Source organism: Micropterus salmoides, unplaced genomic scaffold (genome assembly GCF_014851395.1).
Source record: "Micropterus salmoides isolate LMB-PRFRI ecotype aquatic unplaced genomic scaffold, ASM1485139v1 Ms_hic_scaffold_13, whole genome shotgun sequence".
NCBI lineage: Eukaryota > Metazoa > Chordata > Actinopteri > Centrarchiformes > Centrarchidae > Micropterus > Micropterus salmoides.
The window spans coordinates 32,733,689-32,751,689 of NW_024040374.1; positions in this window are offsets into that span (position 1 = coordinate 32,733,689).

The following is an 18,001-nucleotide window of genomic DNA, read 5'->3' on the forward strand; positions in this document are numbered from 1 at the left end:
TTTCATCCATATAAGCCTGGTTTAAAGAGTGTCTCCACTAAAACTGTTGTCTGTGACAGAAGCCCTAAGGTCACCTAAAGCTGCAGTCCAGTCTTCAGTTGTTAGCCTGCTTGTCAGCTGTCGTTGACACAGTCAATCACAGGATCCTGCTATCCACACTCTCGGCAATGGGCAGGCAAAGCACTCCTTTGGTTCGAATCCTACTTCTCTGTCCATTCCTACAATGTGTTGTGGCAAGGACAATTGTCCCCATCTCATTGCCTCTCCACAGGGTTGCCCCAGGGCTTGGTGCTAGGACCCCTTCTCTTCTCAATTGACACCACCTCACTGGGGCCGATCATTCACTTGCATGGCTTCTCTTACCACTGCTATGCAGATGATACGCACCTGTACCTGTCCTTCCTACCAGACGACCCCACCATCTCTGGCATATACAGAACACATGAAATCTTACTAAACCTCTCAGAGACTGAAATCTAGTTCATCTCAGCCAAGAAATCCACCCACCAAAACATCAAACTTAAAATTGGCTCCTCAACCATAACTCCTACCAGGGTGGTGAGAAACTTGGACATCTTTCATCTTGGATGACTTTCTCTTCTGACGATACTTCCTCTTATAACATTTAACACTCACCTCTAAGATGCACTTCCTATGCTCTTCTTACCCTTCTTCTACAGTGTTGACTTTTGAGGCAACACAAGCTAATGTCAAGTTATAAGTTGGATGTTTATGTACATACACATATATACATACCTAATGCAACAATGTGTTACTAAAATATAAAGCAGTCCATTATTATAATATAGCTGTCAGGATTTGTCGTGTGTGCTGGCAGGAACAAGTTTTAGGACCCAAACGCAGGACACAGAGGCAGAACAGGTACAGTTTCTGGGTATTTATTTAAGCCCACAGAACTTACGGCAGAGTCCAGAGTTCAACAAAGGGTAATCCAAAAATGAGGCAGAAACAGGCAAACAAGCAAGACACACGGCAGAGGACGAACATACAACGAACCAGCAACAGCTGAACAGAAGTCACACACATTTAAGCACTGGCGAGGAGGGCGGGAGCACAAACAGGTGATACTAATAAAGAAAGCAGACAGGCAGGCAGAGAGACAGCAGGGGAAAACAGACAGACACTAACAAGTTTCAAAAAAAGAATCTAACTGGAACTCAAAACACATAACAGATACTGAACAGACCAATAAACAAAACTGATCAGACAGGCAGTGTGACAATAGCCATAAGATAGTTTAAATTCCATATTACTGTATGTAACTGTTGTGAAAGCTGTTAAGCATTCATTGTTCATTGTGCACTCTGGCAAAAAAGTTGATCCAGGCTGAACTTACTACGTTCGCCAATCACATTCATGCAAGTTTACATTCCTGGTAGATTAGTTTATGACATCAACAACATTTTTCTACTGTTTACCTTGAGATTGTCGCAACGCTAGAAAAAATAGTTGCTGCTGTGACAACTTTCCAGAGTTGTAAAATCCTGCATATGAGTAACTCAAACTGCTGTGCAGTGTTTTAATGTCATAAGCTAAAACGTATCTGTTGCTTGAAAAAACGTAGCCTTTGAACATAATACAGTCAACACTTACATTTAAAGTGTCATTGGGAAAACATATCTGTAGTGTATATAGGCCTAAACATTTCTATAAGACAGGGTTACATTCCACCCTCTGCCTCTCCCTGCTGGGGCACATTTATCTCCAGTGACAGCAACTGGAATGACAGTTCTACACCGATGACACATATTGCTTTTTTTTTTAGCTTTTCCCAAATTAGCGTTACAAATAAATCAGTTCCAATTAAAGGTGTCTTCACTTTGCTTGTTTCAATGCAAACACAATTAAGCCTGTGACTGTTAGAGTCAGCTGAAAGCACCTCAAACAGATTAGCCACAGTGATTCAATTGGAGTCTAAGGTCCACTGTGGCTTTACCAAAAAGGCAGGATTTTGTTAGTAAGCTGTGACTAGCACCACATGACAATGATTATATTTTAATTTGAAGTGTAAAATAGAAATGTAGGTTTTAACAGGGTATTGACTGTGTCATCGGGAAACACAGAGCAACAGAAACCCAAAACACACCAGCCATGCCCATACACACAAAATACAAAAAACAAAAACACAAGCATACTCATTTTTACTGTGCCAGTCGAATCATGGCTGTAATGTCATAACAGACAGATCTAGGGAAGAGCTTGCGACAGTCAGTTTTTAAAAGTAAGTCTGTGGTAGACAACCATACCTTGTATACCTTTAGAGCCAAAAGGTGGTGGTGATTAGCCTGATGTTGATACTGAGTCAATGTTTTCAGCAGAGCAAGACAGCGATGTATGTGATTCTGGACCGATGATACTGCGATGTCCTTCTCCTGAGCCTCCCCTGAGAAACAGTATCACTGGTATTTGTGGGGAAGAACCCAGAGGAGAGGAAGATGATTCCAGCCACCAGCGAGTCTTTAATGTAGGTCGCCATGGCCTCGCATTCTGGCTTGGACAGAATGAACATAATCGATTCAATTCGTAGTGGCTGTGAGGCAACAAAGACAGGCTTTGTTACAGAAGACAGTCTAAAGATCATGGTAGTTCAAGGGAATGCTTGACAGGTCTGGTTTCTCAGTACCAAAAGTGGCGGCACTGAATGGAAGAATGGTCAAAGATTATTACTATGTGATTTCAGTAATTATCTGATAATCTGTTCACACTGGCACTATTTATTATTACTGTTAGCTGCAACTACACCACCTGGGGAGTTTCACCCCAGGAATTATAAACTAAAGTTGACCAAAGAGTAACACATTTCAGTGGAAAGCACACAGGTCAGTTTTACTTAGGAGGGAGTGACGGAGACAGTGTTTCATTCACATATAAAAATATTTTTTGTTTTAAATGAACATTTATCTAAAATCTCTTTAAAAAGCCGCCATTTGCATAAACACTTCTGACCTGCGTCGCCCAAACCAAAAAATCAAAAACAATTCAAAATATTAATTCAAACAACGTAAAACAAACTTTTAATTCAAGCAAAGCAAAAGTTAATTCAGGCAAATAAATTCAACGCAAGTGGTTAGTTCAAACAAAACACAACCTGACACAGTCTATGAACTACAGCTCTTGACCTGTGGTTAGTTCCTGGTGACTACATCATATGTATAGCAGAAGATGCATTTGAAGGAGGTGGTAGTAATGTGAGTAAGCAGGAAATGTTTATTTATGTTTTTACAGCAACATCATCAATGTGAAGTTTTAGAAAATGTACTTAAATGTAATATTCGGTTATGTGCATGTGCTTGCATCGACTGAGTACTATTGCTTGTGACCGCGTGTTTGCTAAGTAATTTTATGTAGGCAATCTGTGCTCTCTCCACATAGGTTTGTTTCAGTCTGTCTGTAACAGACTGGCAGAGTGGGAAGTGGGTGCAAGCATTGCATGGAAGGTTAAAGGAAGACAGTATTTTGTGATCGAAAGATAATTTTAATCATCAGCTTTCTGTACATGTGGACATGTGCTCTGGTAGCAGATTGTATAATATGCATGCCTTTAGTGTGTGAAACCAGGGTTCAGCCCCACTCTGACACACTGTGTGTCTACGACGTATTTATCCATTTAAGCATCAGCTTAATGAGTAAATGTAAATGCAAAACTTTATGTATTAGCCTTTGGATTTTTATGTGGGTCAACTTGATGGGATAGGATGTTGTATACCCACTTGTGACTGTGCGGTATGGTGTAATTTATGCTGTGTATTCATATAAATAGGGGGATGGCTATGCCCTATGGCTCTCTCCACCACATCACCGTTCCTGGTGCGAGTGTTGTTGAAATTCATCTCCGCCCCAGTGTTGAGCTGTTTGATGGGGATGATGGGGGTGCTGCTTTGCGCTTAGTTTTTGTATTTGTAACATTATTTTTCAACGACCAACACACTAAATTGTGGCTTTTGTGCCATTTCCAGTAAAGCCTATGGGATATCTGGTCACTAACACAAGGGCTTAAGTAGTGTAGACCATCTACAATTTTGCTTTCGCCACCACCACTGCCCAGCATTTCATAGACAGGTACAGCTGCAGACCACTAGCAGACTTGCTGACACACCTGCAACGCTGTTTCCACAACCCTATGGCTCTCTCCACCACACCACGGCTCCTGCAAAGGGTAGCCACTGTCTTGAAGACCCAGCAACCCCCAAAGCTGCCCCATCTGCCACCTGGCATTATATATTGAGATGACATATCACTTGCGATAAATAAACATATATTGAAGTGTACATGTTTTATATAATATAATATAATAATATTTTAAATACAGCTAAATGTCATTTCTAGACAATAGCAAAGTTACTCAATAACTTTATCTGACATCACAAGTAGTGAGTGACGTTTAGAAAGAATATGTATCAGTCCCTCCTGTTTCTCGCTGGCTGCTTGTAACATTACCAGGTAGAAGGAGGAGCGGCTGGTGTGTCTCAGCCAGCAGCTGGGTTTTTAAGACTACAGACCAGTCTGTGCTCCAGACAGACAGCTTTCTATTTAGCTTGTTTTTAACATTTGGCTAATGCCAAGCTAGCGTTAGATGTGCTTGCATAAAACATACAGGATGAGATACTGAGGACAGAGATGATTAAATTAAACATTTCTACATGTTTAACGTTACCTTACAGACAGGTGTATTGATAAAGTATTGTCTTTTTACTTGCAAAGTTTTTATCATCAACTAACGTTACAGTAGTTTGGAGCTAACTTAACCCTCAACGTATTCCACCGCGATGGCGCAGCCTCTCACTCTGCTGCCGCTGTGTGTGTGTGTGTGTGTGTGTGTGTGTGTGTGTGTGTGTGTGTGTAGGAGCCAACAGAGAGCAGGCAGAGACTGCAGCCTGATGATTTTCTTATCCATTGCATTTCAAATTAAATCACATTTGACGCTCGAGACATAACGTTACATCATAGGACCCACAAATCTCTGTAGCAGTATCAATAAACTTGAAACCTATTGATTTTCGGGTTTTGAGAAATTTTGGAACCGGGTCCTTTTGGAACTGGGTCTCGATCCCCATCCCTAGTGGGTAGCCTTTTCTGCAGTAGTATGCTGTCTCATTGGTGCATGGCTTTGCTATAGGAATGAGGGTGCCATCAATCACTCCTCTGACCCGGGGAACATCAGCAAGGATGTGGAATCCTTGATTAACCCTGGCAATCTCTTCAAGTGTGATTGGGAAGGTCATCCGATCAACAAGCTTTAACAGGACCTGGGTTACATCTGTCACAGCTCTACTGATGGATGCCATGCTGATGACTGAGGCGTAAAATTGCAGTGCAGCCTTAATCTGCAAAGTTAGGGTCAATGCGAAGTTACGCCTACTGGCCAGGTGAGGGTGAACAAAATCAACTGACTGTTTAGTCTTTGCCTGAGTGAGACAATACTGTTGGATGATTGCCTCATCTGAAAGGATGTTGAGAGAGTTCAACGTGGTGCGTATAAATGCATTTGTGTACACCACCTCACTCCGAGAGGTGAACAGAGAATTTATGTGTGTACAGTTTTAGGCCTATGAAGATGGTTGTTCTCTAATCTTCATTACAAACATGTATGAAAAGAGACTAAAATTAATTAAAGTACCCAATTAATCCCTGAGAGCCTTCGTGCCATTATGACAAAGATAAAAATAACACATGGGTTTCAAACCCATGTCTGTGTAATCTATAGATTAGATTTACCAGCTCACCTATCCATTGAGTTATTATCAAGTCTTGTTAAACACTGTCGGGTCAGGAATTCATAATAGTGATAGTGTTGAAAAGAAATATTTTCAGTTGGAACTTATTTTACTAAATGTTAAATGGTAATCGCTAATAGTTCTTCTCAGAAATAATCCACTTCCACTAAATACTGGCTGTTGTTCCACCAACCATTTTTCATGGTCTGGAAATTCAGTTAACAGCAGTGTTTCTCTATAGTTCTGTTGTTCTTTTGCTCATGTATTACACCACCATCTTTTAAAGTTGTGTGCTCTGTCCAGGCCACAATAATGACTCGCTTATAATTCACTCCTTTGATCTCTCCTTTTATAGTGACCTAGAGATCACTACACGCATTCTTTTCAGGTGGCCATTTTCAATTTTAAGATCTGCAGCATGCTGAAGAGGTAACTTGGTCCCGTTATGCTAAAATTGGAAGGGCATCACCTGTTTCAGCATATCATCTATGTCTTGGTGGTCCTTGTCTTGTTGTAGTTTCAATGTCTTTCTGGGGGAGACAATTTTGAATCAGAATCAGAAAGATTGCCTTTGTGTGTGCTATCATAGGTAAGCTAACCACACCTTTGTTGCAGTTTTTGCTCATGACATCACTTGGTGTGCATAAAGACTAAAGCCTGTATCCAGGTTTTTGTAGCCTTTTCTGGCACTATGGACAGCACATCTGCAGTTGCTGTGTTCTTGCCTGGAATGTGTGAAACAGAGTATGAGTATCTCAACTGTCTCATTCTCTTGAATATGTGGAGGTAGCCTGTCCAATTTCTTCGAGTGTAGCAGAGGGTCATGTTAAGTGTCCTGGGACTGAAAAGTGCCAAAGCTGGTGGTTGGCTCAATTCTCGTTTGATGCTGTCAAAAGCCTTCTGTTGTGCATCTCCCGATAGTCCACACATTCTTTGCACTTAGTAGCTCTCTTAGTGACTGTGTCTTCTCCACTAGGTACTGTACCTGCCTAAATGATTAACTATTCCCAGAAACCTTCTTACCCCACTTACATCAGTGGGTTCCTCCATGCTGGTGACAGCTCTCACCTTGTCTGGGTCAGTACAACGATTTCACTACACTTCTGCTGACTATGTGGCTATCAGTGTTCCTCTGACTGTAAAAGGGGACATGGTAGTACAAGGGGTGCTGTGATTGATTGGCCAGTGTTTGTTCTAAACAGATTGATCGGTGGTCTCTATAAAGGCAGATCAGAAGAGCCGATCAGATCATGCAATGCCAACCAGGTATATTAATGGCTGGTGACCCATTTTAGAGAGGGAGAGTAAGAGTAAGAGCAAGTGTGTGCATGTGTAAAGAAAAGAAAAAAGGGAACTGAAGGTGAAAAGCAAAGTGAGCAGATTAAAGTAGTTTTTGTGTAAGGTAGAGAATTAACTGGAATTAAAATTGTGAAATAGGCTTAATAGAAATATATCCCCTCCCCTCCCTGCCACAGTTACACGGCGTATTTGTGAAGCTCTAAGTTGCTCCCAGTAACCAAGTGTAGGCTGCTATGGTTTAAGTTGTGTCACTAAGAGAGAGCGTGTTGCACATGTTTCCAACCAATAAATAAAGGGTTATAAATTAATGATGCTTGTTTATCTCAAGCTGAGCTTTGTTCTGTCGCGCTTGTGCAAAATGTTTGCCAGTGCTTTAATGCTGTCCTACTAGGAAACACTTTTTAAGCTAATGTTAAGCAAGGGGGGGGGGGACTTATATATACACTCAATATACGCTAAGTTATTTACAATTACAGAAGTCAAAGTATACTCAAGAATCAAGAATAGAGTCTGTCAGTGGGGTGCTGTGGCATTGTGGAGCCGGATCGCTGTTGGCACAAATGAGCAACAGAGGAAAGCCTTTCTGCTGTCATGGTTTTGGGTTTCGGTGTTTATTATTTTCTTGTTGTTTAGACTTCTTCCTAATGTGTGCGTTAGTGTTTATCACTACCTGCCTCTGTGTTCTCTATTACGTTCGGTTAGTATTGCTGCATTTCAGGCAACTGGGAACACAGAAATTTCCTACCTCAACTACAAAAAGTACCATGGAACACAGATGAAGTTGGATTTTGTACTTGTGAACTTGGAGAAACAGTATGTACCCCGACTTCACGAATAGCAGCTGAATGACGTCAATGGCAGCTCCCATGGAAGCACACATTGTAAATGGTAAACAATAACCCAAACATAAAGCATATTTGCATGTATTTAATTAAAAGTATAAATACTATGATATAGTAAAACCTGTTCTGCATGTAAATTGATGTAGAAATATGTTACTAGGTAGAGATTCTTTAGTGTAACCAGCTAAGTCAAAAGTTATTCAGTAAAATGTAAACAATACCAAAACATTTGAAAACATTAGGAAGTATAATGTATAACATTTTCTGTCTTTGGAGGATGACCACTTCAGTCACTTTTTTCACTAAAATGGCCATAATTTTAATTAACATCGAGGACAGTGCTGAAGGTGCAATTGGGTGTACACATGACAAAGAGTTTATCACGGAGCCATGTTTTTTGTTCACTTTCAGCATCAGGCATCAACATGCACCTGTAACGCTTTGAGGTTGAAAGTCGGATATTTCAACTTTGACATTTCACAATTCTAAGCAGTCTGGGACGCGGCATATGTAATTTGTTACATTCGTCCTTGTGTATTGTCACCAGCTTTATTTCCTGTTTTACTTTGAAGTCATCGCTGTCTGGAGTACATTGTCTAGCTTCGTTTCCTGTTGTCTGATTATTCTCTGGGCTACTGGTTTAGCCTGTTGTGATTTTGGTGGTTTGGTTTTCATGTTTTCCGTAGTTTATTTGATCATGTCCAGTCGCCTGTACTACGAACAGAGTTTAACCTACTCAGACATAACTCAGGGTTAACCAACTCTGACGGCTGACTCTGGCGTTAAATGGTCCTATGGTACCAGTAAATAAGATGTTAGTTGTATGTTCGCATAACAGGGGAGCGTTTGGCCGTGCAGGCAGAGTTTTTTCACAAAGGCGCATGCTCTGTATTTTCCCCAGAAGAATGCCCAATGATAGGGTCAGGATAAGAGTATAAGACATGGAAATGGGTAAATTTGTAATTATCTTCAAAGTGTTCTTATTGTAGGCTAAAGGTGCTTGCACAATACTCAGACAGTGCCCAACTAACAGCAACATTTGGCATTTAACACAAGTTGGCAGTTGCCGTTTATTCAAATAAATGAATTTACAGTATATATGTTAATAAACTCTGTGTTACTCAAACATTATGGAGGACTGATCCTGACAAATTTAGAAATAAATACAGAAATAAGCATCCGATTAAATGCACAAAAAAATAAAATAAATAAATGTAGGCAGTAATTAAATAATACAAGGAGACAAATGTATATATTTTAATTAGCTTCTTTACTTATTCACCTTTGTTATAATTACCTTATTTATTTATTGTCCATTATAATCTTCAACTTTATTTATTAATTACTTCTTTTTTAAATGCATTTATTTATGTGTGTGTTTTAATATTTGTCCGTTTTATTCTTCTGTTTGCATTTTCTACCCTATTTATTTCCCCAATAGTATTTCTGCCTCATTATGCAAATGAGGAGGAGATGTGTCTCAAGGGGTGAACTTCTCCCCTATTGGTGGACCAGTCAGACGGGAGAGCTCTAGGCCTACTCTGCCTGCACACATCAACAAGCTTGCTCCTCACACAGTCAGATGGTTTTGGCATATTGGTTGGATATAAAAAAGCAATGTAAATGTGTCATATTGGGCTCAAGAAAAAAACAAACAAACAAAAAAAAAACGCGAAGTCAATTAAAGCTGCAAGCAGCGTTGGGCGGGCCCTCGCACTTGTAGCGCGTCCGGGTGTGAGCCGGCCGAGTTGCATATTCTGGAGCTCTGCCGGTGCGGCTGTGAATTTGCCACGTGGTTCTGACGCTGCATGAAGGTGTTATGTCACTTCCTGTGTCACCTATGTGGAGCTACATAGCACTTGCCGCTATGAATATAAATCAGTATTGGTGTGTAGATGTCTGCGGGGTGGGAGAGTTATCAAGTTTGGTTCAGATGTGAGCATGTACACTGAAGTTACAACAACTTACTGTGTCGTGGCGAAGAGTTGATCTTTGTCGCCACGCCACGGATACGGCCATTGACGAAAACTCACAGATAGCACAACTTTTCATCTTCAATGCCTTTAGAAGGCACAGCACAAATTTGAAGTCGGTCGAACTAAATCCCTAGGAGGAGTTCGTTAAAGTATGGAGTGTGTAAATCATCCAAAATTTGATGTAAAATTCAAAATGGCCGACTTCCTGTTGGGTTTTTGTGCGTCTGGACAAGATACACGTACCACAGAAAATCTGTATACGTAGGTGAAACGTGCGGTGGGGGCTGCTTCGATAAAAGTCACTTCCTGTTGCCAGCAGGTGGTGCTATGACTGTGGGTGAATGTCGGCATGTACATGTGTTCAGGGCGGGACTCTCATCCTACATGTACAGTTTGGTGCAGATGTGAGCATGTACACTGAAGTTACAACAACTTCCTGTATCATGGCGAAGACTTGATCTTTGACGCCACGCCCATTGACGAAAACTCGCAAATAGCACAACTTTTCATCGTCAATGCCTTTAGAAGGCACAGCAGAAATTTGACGTCGATCAGACTAAAAAAGTGTGTACATCATCCAAAAATTGCCGTAAAATTCAAAATGGCCGACTTCCTGTTGACTTTAGGCTATGGGTTCTTGAGGCTTTTGTTGTGCGTCTTGATATGATACATGTCCCCAGAAAATTTCGTACATGTAGGTTGAACGTGAATGAGGGGATAATCTTTTCCAATTTTCTAGGTGGCGCTAGCAAGTCATTATATATATATATATATATATATATATATATATATATATATTCTTAGCAAATTCAATAGGGACCTCACACGGTCGTGCTCGGGCCCTAAAAATAAATGTCAGATTAATTGGACCAGGAATAGAAATCAGAATCTTTTGTGATCATTGCAAATCTTGGGATTATCATATCTCGTTTTTTTTAAAACCTGTCCTGCCCAGCAGCCTGTTACAGAGTATGATGACTTGGATACCATATTGTGCCAGACAGATTTTACTTTAACAAGAGAGTATTAAAATACTCCTTTGTCGGTTTTATTATTTATTTAAATATGTATTGATTTATCACTGGGCCGGACAGGGGGGCAGACATGGGGATGGGGGGGCACAAACAGACAGCACAGAGAAAGGACAACACCTGCAAGAGAAGGGGGATGGAAGGTGGGACAACAGGGAAAAGCAGAGAGAAACACCAATTGCAGAAAGCAACGAAACCTGCAATAGAACAGAGAGGGGGGCTTGGGGAGGAGAAAAACGACAACAAACAAACAAACACAAAAGCAAACAAACAATAAAAATAATAATAGTAAAAGACAACCAGCCGAACAGCAGCAATAAACAGCTGACATAGTAAGACAACTAAAAGAAAAATGAAAACAAGAAACAGTCACGCACACTAAATAAGCAACACAACACAGCCACGAGAGCTGGAATAATAATTAATTTAAATAAGTAACTGAAAGAAAGGCATCAGGAATAATTCTACCAGGGACAACCTAAATTTGTTTGTGTCTGTGTGAGACTGTGTGTGTCTGTGTGCGTGTGCTAGGCCCATACTCTACCTGCACACATCAACAAGTTGCTCCTCACACAGTCAGATGGCTTCCTTCAGTGTGCTGAAGTGTTTAGCAACTCTGTTTGAAGACAATACTACCAACCATGTCTTCCTTCTATTTCACGTGGATGGTCTGACCTGCAGAGTTTTCATTTAGCGACTTATACGGACACAGAACTGCAGGAAAGTGAGCTGTTGTTTCTGAGAGCCACATGGTCAGTTAGCCGAAGCTAAATCTGGTGTGCACTTCTATTTGAGTATTTACGGTAGAGCTTGTTGCTCTGCTTCAAGAAAAACGCCATTCAGGGTGAAAAATCAACGGTGGTGTTGTGTCAGGAGATGCAGTGACTTAACCAGCAGTGAGTAATAAATATTATGAATAATACGTGTAATTTGTTAAGCTATGAGGAGAGTAAGAGTCCGCTAGCCGCTAGGCTAATTTACAGTATGTAGTGTTAATATCATATAGGTTAAAGCTTTTAAGCTAGTGGTGGTGACTAACAAATAAACTAATCTTGACAGTTACCATTAAGAAGAATTTTGTGCTTCTGTTAAATGTGATTGCTATTAAGAAGTGTTTTACGTGTGGTAATGGAGTCAATTTAAAGTTAACTTTACTGCACTTAACCAGTCAAAATGATTTAATGAAGGCTAGTTACTGTACTTCTATGTCTTAAACAGAAGACAGGAGGAGGAATGCGAAGAACATAACCATATTCGTCAGAGAAAAAGAAGAAGGAGGAGGAGAAGAAGAGCAACAAAGAAAATAATCCCCAAATAATAAAATAAATTCCTTTTATATTCCCCCTTACATGCCTTGTTGTTTGTGTGTAGATACAGAGGAAGAATGGGAGAACAGCACACATCTCATCGTTACTGTGTGATTATAGAGCATGGGAGAACAGTGGATAATTTTAATACAGCCCACATCCCTAATATTACTGTGTAACTATAACAAGTGTAAATGGAAATGCTCCGTACTTGTATAGCACCTTTCTAGTCTTTTCGACCACTCAAAGCACTTTTACTCTACATCATTCACTCACACTCACATTTATACACTGAGCCTAAGTGCTCAAACAGAAATGCAGCCTGGGGGAGCCGGGATTGAACCACCGACCTTCTGATTAACGGGAAATCAACGTAAGCATTGCAGGGAGGGGTGACAGTTGTTACACATGTTTAATTAGGGTTATTGGTTGCATTTGAAGCAATAACTTTTACTTCCAATCAAAGTTAGGATGTTAACCAATCAGATAATGCAAAAGCAATTTAGTGATATTCCCAAAGTTATGGTCTTGGCTCGTCTTGAAATAAAATCCCGAGTCCTCAATGTCCGAGACTGAGACAAGACCGAGTACAAAGGCGGCCGAGTCCGAGACGAGACTAAGACCATCAAAAAGTGGTCTTAAGACCGGTCTTAAATTGGTGGTATTATGCTAATTTTCAGGTTCAAAATCTTATTTAGGGGTTGTACCAGAACAGGTTTACATGGTTAAATTTTCAAAAAACACCATATTTTTCTCATACTGCACATTGCTGCAGCTCCTCTTTTCACCCTGTGTGTTGTACGCGCGCTCTTGAGCTACAGAGTGATGCATCTTACTTGTACAAAATCTTTGTTGGGAGTTGCACATGCGCAGTTCCCAGGTAAGGACTACAAGCCAATCAGAAGCAGAGAAGGGCGGGTCGTAAGAAACAAGGTAGTGTGATCCAAATCAAAGCCGCTTCAGACTGCGACCGTAACCTAGCAGATGGTATAAGTTACTCACAACCACACAACATCATTGTTCCACATCTTACAGAGTCGGAGTTGCATCGTCTTTTAGGACTAAACGTTGAACTGTTGCTGGTGTTCTGACGATCTATGCTGCCTTGCCGAAAAATGCGACCATAGTGCAAATCGATAGACTGGACTATCTGATACCAGGGTTGGTTCCTCTTCACTGTGGTCTATGTTGGTATCATCTTTAGAGCTGTTGTCCTCATTCTCAGGTCCATTTTCTTCCATGTTAGAGTCCTGTTAAAAACATAGTAAAACTTTTATAACTATGTAACTAATGTTAATTTTGTTTTTTCATTTAGTGCCCAAACACAACATCTGAATGGCTGGAGATTGCTGATGGATTCCAGAAGAAGTGGCAGTTCCCCCACTGTCTGGGTGCTTTGGATGGGAAACGTGTAGCAATTAGACCTCCACCAAATAGTGGCTCTCTCTTAATTGCAATTACAAACAATTTAATTCCAAAGTACTCATGGCCCTGGTTGACAGCAACTATAAGTTTATATTAGGGCTGGGCACGTTAATGCGTTCATTTACGCGACAATTATTTTATTGCACGTTAATGCAGTTTTTATTTTATTATTATGAAAGTCCGTTGCTCACTGGCTCTGAATACACATACAGTCAAACCATGGGTCACAGGAGGGGCGGGATGTTGATCAGCCTGGAAATCACCCACCCGAACAAGCAGTGGAGGTAGGCTTTGGCAGACTACACTGTCATCTTTTTTCCATATTTTTCCACCTGCGATCCGTTATCACGGCAGCAGGTGAGCCGCTTGCTTGTTAATGACGCAGCCTATCAAACAACTCAAACAGCCGAAACCAACATCTGCACCCTGTGTTCAGTAACGTGCGGGGAAATCTTGTCAATGGTAGGCTGTGACCTATCAATGTGGCATACATGCCTATATTCACTTAATGCAGCAGCCTATGTTCATCATCACTGTCTATTGCTGTATTGCTATCATGGTCAGTCAAAAAAGTAAGCAGCTGCACAGGAGTCATTCCTTGGACCGTTTGTGGACAGTATAGGCCCACCAAATCAGACTTTAATCAGATCAAAGAATTTTGCACATGTGGACAGGCTCATGTGGACAATTTTTGATCAACAAATTTACCTGACATCTCGTGAATTTTTTGCAGTCAACTAAGCCAAGGAAATTCAGCTCCTCCAGGTGGTCAAATCTGGTTTTCATTTGTACAGTGATGTTGTCATGAACGCTGTAGAATAATCTTCTCCTCTCATCTCTAACAGTCGTCTGGTCAGTTTTAGATCGTTACTTTTCTCTTCAAAGCGATCATAAAAACTGTCAAACTGCTCTCGCTGATTGTTCAATACACGCAAAGTGTCTCTGATGCGCATAGTTTATAGGCTAGTGTCCATTGCCTTGTTTTGAAGCAGACGAAAAAGCGCGTCAGTCAGATTGAATATGCCATCGTATACCATCAGGAGAAAACAGGTGGATGCTTTTGAGACCCACAGATCAAATCCTGAGGCCATAGCGAGGGTCTCTCCATCCCAGTCATCTGAGTTCTCCATCATCTTCTGGAACACTTGGCGGAGATCTGGTAGGTGTTGGAGGATAGTTTATACCAACCTAGAATTTGAATTCCCCCTGACAGATGATGCTTTAGGGATGCGACATTTTACAATTTCATCCAGTAAATGTGTGCGCTTGGTAGACTTGCTGAAAAATGATGCTAGCCCTTCAACAGTCTTGAAAAAAACTTTACACTCCGGAATGGATTTGCTGATTGTGAAAGTACTAGATTCAATTTATGCGCATAGCAATGCGTGAAAAAGGCTTCGGGTATTCTCTCTTTGATTTTTGCCTGTACTCTGTTAAGCTCTGAGGCCATCACTGCAGCTCCGTCATAGGTTTGTGCGATCAACTTTTCAATACAGTTATACTTTTCTAATACATACTCTGATATTCCCTGTGCACTTCTGTCATTACTCACTTCATCAAAGCCCAAAAAAGCTTCTTTTACTTCACTTGCACTGTTGACATATCTCATCACTACTGATATTTGAGCCTTATTTCTAATGTCCGTGGTCTCGTCCACTTCTACTGCAACAAAAGATGTTGCTTGAATGTCATTTTTTTATATGGCTTCTGATAACCTCAGCAGTGGCTTCGATTAAGTCATTCTGAATCCGATTTGATGCGCCGGCAAACACATTTGATGAGCTTAAGTGCGCGGCTAACTTGTCATCTTTTTCTGCCAACACATGTAACAGTTCAACGTAATTTCCTTGATTGGCAGAGGTACTGCTCTCATCGTTTCCCCGAAAAGCCAGCTCTTGTTTGGCAAGGTAGCATGTCACATCTGTGAGGCTTTTTAATATCTCCCTGTTTTCCTTTACCTTTGTATTGTGCGCACTTATCTGGAGCCTGTGCTGCTCATCCAGGGCCATGTCAATGCGACTTTTGCCGAAGGTTTTCAAGGCGATCTATGAATGGACATGGGCCGTAGATTTTTCATGCTTCAGAAGAGCTCTTGGTAGATTGTTAAGGTCACTATATCCCGCTTTTATCCACACACTGGCGGTGCTGGAGGAAAACAGAAAAGCTTGTTAGTCTGGCTGCAGCCACACAGCCAGTCCTTCTTTTGATACCACTCTGTTTGAAAGGTTTGTGTTATCTTTTGTCCCTTCTGCTGGGTAAGATCCTGTAGCGCAGGTGTTGATTTCCCGTTAGCGACCACAGCTCTTTTTTCATCATAAGACAATGTTGAAAATCTTTTTAAATAATGAATATCCATGTTCGGCCGTTGAGCTATCCGCTGCTAGGAAACGCTAGGCGCTAGATGCTATCGGGAAGCGCGGAGTGACTGAGAGCGAGTGGATATCATGTGACATGGACGCAAGGTTGGTCTCTGCCTCAACATTCGTAATTCAAGACAGCGTAAGAACTGACTGCGCATGTGCAAAGCTACCAAAATTACGTTGGACCAAACTGTAGAGGCACTGCTAAACTTTGCCTCAGTGGCCATGGCCTTGAGTTTCTTGCATGAAACAGCAGTTTTTAGGAGCAAACAATGGCAAAAGGAGTATATTAAACTTTTAAAACGAATATTCTTACCACTTTACTGGAGTATGTGTATTCCTGAGAATTTTTTACAAAAAATAATATTTGAAATATAATAAATGCAATTTATAATGTGGTGAATATATTAAGCTCTCATTAATTTCAACATTTCCTTGGGTGAGGCACTGCCTACCCTGCCCGCACATCACTGCCTGTGTTCAATGCTGCTTTAACGTTACCAGGTCTGTGCTTGTTAAATATCCACCGCGACTTGTAACGTCATTTCAAGTTTTTAACAGAGTCAAGTCTGTGTGAACACACGCACCGACCCCGCTACACCCCGCCCCCATGCCAACGTCCATCCCGATGTTTCAATGTAGTTTTGTAGACATCGCCCAACCCTACTGAATAGACTGTTTCTGCTGCTCCTGATAAAAGATACCAGATGCTGATACCTGTTCAGATAAAAACCCCACAAGAAAACGGGATTCTGATGGTGACTTTGTTTTCACAAGCTAGATAACAGGTAATGCCCTGGCAGTGGCAAATAGCTTTGGCTTTATATTTGATTTGATTACATTACATTAATGTTTAAGTTGAGATTTACATGAAATATTTTATTGCTGCTGTGTAAAGGGAATACTGCTGGTAAAAAGCACCTTATTTGTTTAAAGTGTTTGCAAACCACATGTTATTACACTTGTGTATATAGCAGTACATTTAAATTAAAATTGCGCACACTACTTTAGAATTCATTATTGAATTTTCTGCCTAACAATGCGATTAATCGCGATAAATAATTTTTCTTTTTACAAAAACAAGGAAATGCATGTTAATTTACACATTGTAAATAGCAGTTTTCACTCACCAAATCCTTGCTCAAGCAACAAAAACAGAATCAGCGATGTGGACAAAAAGCAAACACAAAATCCTCCAAAAATGGAAAAGAAAGTCTGAATGGAAAAGGTTTTACTTCTTCAAATATTACATGACAAAATGCTTTTGGTACAATAACATTGCAAAACCACTTGTCAGCAAAACTGGGTATTTTTTGTGTCACTATTTTCTGAGAAAAAGATTCCATGTTATTTAAATCCTGTGCTGAGCAGATGTGATTTAATTGCTATAGGTCAAGAAGCTAAGATCTCTGAGGGTCAGGGTTGTTTGTTCTTTGTACACACTTGGAAAACAAGTTTCCTGCCTTGCAGTTTTGTTGTTTATATGGACTTACTGACACAATTCCTAAGCATTCAGTTGACATGAGGACTACAGACAAGAAAGGTGAGAGGAATATAATGGATTATAACAGCTACAGAAACACAGAACAGATAACACAGCGTAAACAGTGCTGCAGTAGTCACCCTACAGCCCTCCCTCTGCTCAGCTTTTGGCTCCTTTTAAAAGGAGAGTTGAACTGACTGTTTGGTAATGAGGCTCAGCTGTGCTCTCTCCCAGCTGTGCTGGTTTACACAAGTAAATGTAGGTACATGGGTGACCTAACACAGTATGAGTGAAGCTTTGCTTGTACCTATTGCAGGCATCGAATGAGGTTTTGCTCTTGACAGATTGCATTATTTTGCTGGAATTTTATAGATGCAATAAAGACATAAAAATTATGAAACGTTACTAAAGATGTTATTGTAGCATATCTACGTATGATTTTTAATACAAATTGTGAATATTAATATTTCAGAAATATTAATTCATAAATCCTTGTTAAGGGCACCACCTAAAGATTTGCTGTCCGCCTAAGGCTTTACGAAC